This window comes from Vicugna pacos, chromosome 15, assembly GCF_048564905.1.
Source record: "Vicugna pacos chromosome 15, VicPac4, whole genome shotgun sequence".
Lineage (NCBI taxonomy): Eukaryota > Metazoa > Chordata > Mammalia > Artiodactyla > Camelidae > Vicugna > Vicugna pacos.
In genome coordinates, this window is record NC_133001.1 from 608,584 (window position 1) to 612,846 (window position 4,263).

Here is a 4,263-nt window from a genome sequence, read left to right on the forward strand (position 1 = left end):
TTATTCTGTTGCAGGGACATAATGAGACAAACTGTGAAATCAGAATAAGGTCTGTAAGTCAGATAACACTGACATCGATGTTAATTTCCTAATTTTGATTCTTGTACTGCAGTTATGTAATAAAGAGCCCTTGTTTTTAAAAAATACACCATGAAGTGTTGGATGGATGAGTAAAGATGCCTCATGTCTACTCTGAAACAGTTCAGGGAAAAATAGAGAGAAAGAAAAGAAAGAAAACAAATATAAAACATTAACATAGACAGCTAGTCAGCGGCCGCAGCTGCCGCCGCTCCAGCCTCTTCATCTCCGGCTCGCCTGCTCAGGACTCTCCCCCGGGCCGCCGCTGGGCGAGAAGGAGCCCGGGAGCCGCCGTCTGGACGGGCTTGAGAGTCTGCTCGGCTCGCCCGCCTCGGCCGGGCCCCGCGGGTCGGCCAGGCGCGCGAGGGGCCGCGGCGGTTGTGGCGGCGGCGCCCGGCATGTATCAGAGCCCGCGGCGGCTCTGCTCCGACCTGCTGCAGAGGGACGCGCCCGGCCTGTGTCGCCCGCCCGGCCCGCGGCCGCGCCGCCGCTCGCCCCCGCCCGCGACCGCCCCCCGGCCCGCGTTCCCCCCCCCCCCCCGCTACTGGCGGCGGCCTCAGCGGCCCGCGGCGTCGCGAGGTGCTGCTCCCGAACAGTGTATTCCATGGGAAACAGTACGAGCAGACTCTATAGTGCTCTCGCCAAGACACTGAACAGCAGCGCCGCCTCCCAGCACCCAGAGTATTTGGTGGCACCTGACCCAGAACATCTGGAGCCCATTGATCTAAAGAGCTCCTCGAGGAATGCAGGGCTGTCCTGCACACTCGCCCTCCCCGCTTCCAGAGGGATTTTGTGGATCTGAGGGCAGACTGCCCCAGTAGCCACCACCCACCTATTAGGGTCATGCAGTGGAACATCCTCGCCCAAGCTCTTGGAGAAGGCAAAGACAACTTTGTCCAGTGCCCTATCGAAGCACTCAAGTGGGAAGAAAGAAGTGTCTCATCCTGGAAGAAATCCTAGCCTACCAGCCCGATATCCTGTGCCTCCAAGAGGTGGACCACTATTTTGACACCTTCCACCCACTTCTCAGTAGACTGGGCTATCAAGGCACATTCTTCCCCAAGCCCTGGTCACCATGTCTAGACGTAGAACACAACAACCGGCCGGATGGCTGTGCCCTGTTTTTTCTTCAGAACCGATTCAAGCTAGTCAACAGTGCCAACATCAGGCTGACAGCCATGACTCTGAAAACCAATCAGGTGGCCATCGCCCAGACACTGGAGTGCAAGGAGTCCAGCCGACAGTTCTGCATCGCCGTCACCCACTTAAAAGCACGTACTGGCTGGGAGCGATTTCGATCAGCTCAAGGCTGCGACCTTCTCCAGAACCTGCAGAACATCACCCAAGGAGCCAAGATTCCCCTTATTGTTTGTGGGGACTTTAATGCGGAGCCCACGGAGGAGGTCTACAAACACTTCGCTTCCTCCAGCCTCAACCTGAACAGCGCCTACAAGCTGCTGAGTGCTGATGGGCAGTCGGAGCCCCCATACACGACCTGGAAGATCTGGACCTCAGGGGAGTGCCGGCACACCCTGGACTACATCTGGTATTCCAAGCACGCTCTCAGTGTGCGCTCGGCTCTGGATTTGCTCACCGAGGAACAGATCGGACCCAACCGCCTACCATCCTTCAATTACCCTTCAGACCACCTGTCTCTAGTGTGTGACTTCAGCTTTAATGAGGAACCTTGATGGACTTTTATAAGTGCCTGTCTGTCTTTTTAATCACAGGAGTCTTAACCAGGGATGTTTCAGGAAACTGAAGTAGGATAAGAAGTTGACTGAGGAAGGATTCCCAGTTTCCCCAACTTCACTTTCCGTGTTTCCAGCATGCCCTCGGGAAGGAACCCCATAGCTCACAACCCCTTTCCATTAAAACCTACGGCAAAAAAGGTGTTTGCACTCCAGTTTTGGTTTGTACTGTTTTCTTCCCTGTAGCATTTTCTTGATTATTTAAGGGCATTATGTTAGGCTTGTTTTGAAGCTTTTTCAGTTGAGGATGCTATATAAAAATAGACTTGCTTGAGTCCTCCATAACTAACAATAAGTATGCAGGAGTAGTTTCTGTAGACACCATTGCAAGTTATTTATTTGTGGTTTTTTAAATGTCAGCAAGTTATGCATGGCAATATTTATTTTTTATATCTTCATGTAAAATTAAGTAAATTAAAGCAGTATGAACATTTTAAAACCATGCAAAACATTAAGTTCTAGCGTAATTTATAGAAATTTTCTTACAGCTTTAAAGATGTTTTTACTTAGGGTCTAACAATCGTAGTGTACAAAGGACCTGTTTAACCTAGAGGGGTTTTTGTTATTTAAATGGAGTATCAGTTCTCCTTGATAGGTTCTTCATGAATCCTTACTTTGCCTCCATGTTCCCTATTACTGTGTTTCTTTAAGTGAGTCCACTGCCAGTCTTCATTATTTAATCAATGTTAGCATTTCCAGTTTTCCATCGGAATGGTAGCGGTGTGTGTTTGAGGTCACTTAGTGCCATTATTTGTAATGGTATGTGCTTTTCACAATAGGTTATTTGGGAGCCTTTATGTGGCAGTGGCTAAAAAGTCAGTGGGACCTTTTCAGAGATGGGAAACTATTTCTAGCCTGTTAATGAGGTTGTTGTTAAAATTTACTAAGTTTACTGGTTCAAAAATTCTAGAAAGAAGGATATAAAGTTAGAAAAACAGCCCAGAATTCTCTTCCATCAGAAATCAAAATGGTATAGATAACAGGTAAAGCCCCTTTCAAACAAAATCACCCAAAATAGCCTATTGGTAATAAATTAAAAGTATTTTAATCCATGAGTTGTAAATATTCAAGATTAATAAATGGTCTTTTAAAGCTAAAAAAAAACATTAACATGTGAGGAATTTGGGTGAAGGGTATATGGAAGTTCTTTCACTATTTTTGCCATTTGTCTTTAAGTAGGAAATTATGTCAAAATAAAGGCAAAGATAAAAATGATGGGTGCTTGAACTGGTGCAACAGCAGTGGGGCTAGAGATCACAGGATATGAAAGAACAATGCGGGAGGTAAAATGGTAAAATTTAAGTGATGGGTTATGTATGAGGGGTCCACAATGAACAGAAGACTGTGGTTTTGTAGTAGTGCAATTGTCATCATTTTGGTACTCTTAGCGTGAACTGCTAAGTTGTCTGAATAATATTTTGAATGTGCCCTGGCTAAAGAATCCTAATACGTATTTCTGTAATTTTTTATATTTCCCTTGGATGAACACAGTCAATAAATATTAGTAGATTCAGAACAAGATCCTAAATATCCACGTCATCAGTAGTAATAAGAGTTTAATTCTTTGCCCCTGAAAAGCAAGCAGTTGGGAATTTACCCAGCAAGGGACGGAAGAATGCCCCTGACAGAAGTCCATCATCGAGTCAGGAAGGAGTTAGGGTCCATCTGTTGCTCTCAGTCTCTGTGTACAAGTGGAGCTTGAGATGGAGGAGAAAGGAAGTAGTTTGATTTCACTTCTTCTTTTTGCCGTCTCCATCTATTCTTCTATTTCACTTCCAGTTTTAACCCTTAAACTAACTGCTTCCCTCCTCTGTCTTATTCCACAGTAGTGACAGCACAGAGAAATACATAAGCATTCTGGGAAGCTCCTTTTGTCTTCCATAATTGAAGCAGTGGAACCAGGACAAGACAGATGGAGACACTGAACCGTGGTACAGTTGAACCAAAGGCTTCAGCAGATCCCATGGGGAAGCACTGGAGCTAGAATGGCCCTTCAAAGGGTCCTGGATTATCCTGAATTGAGGCAAAGAGGCTGGTCCTTTGAATTTCCCCTGGCCCCGCATGAGTTAGTCGTGGAATGCACGCTGTCCCTAGGGAGAAAGCACAGACTTGGGCAAGGCAGCTTTCCTTTGGCAGAGGACAGTGTCCAGAGAAAGAGGGAATTCCTGGAGAGGAAACTGGCTGTTTGTTTCAGCAACCAGCACTCCTAGCTGTTGACAGACGGAATGAGCCTATACAAGTGGGGCGGGCTGGGGGAGGCATCTGGGCAGTGTGCCACAGCAGACACTTTGTTTCTGTCCCTGTCTTTGCCCCTAGCAAGGGAACCTGAATAATCCACCCAGCTTTCCCAAGCTTTTGTGTTCTTATCTGGATGCAAGGGAAGTGGAAGAGCTGCATTCTAGCTGATAGACTTTACACTCAGACTTTTTATTTT

The 4,263-nt window shown here is 46.9% G+C and overlaps 1 pseudogene; it reads left to right on the forward strand.

The window, feature by feature from the left end:
* Positions 1 to 476: 476 nt before the first annotated feature.
* Positions 477 to 2,921, forward strand: LOC102538495 (nocturnin pseudogene; annotated as a pseudogene).
* The last annotated feature ends 1,342 nt before the right edge of the window (positions 2,922 to 4,263 follow it).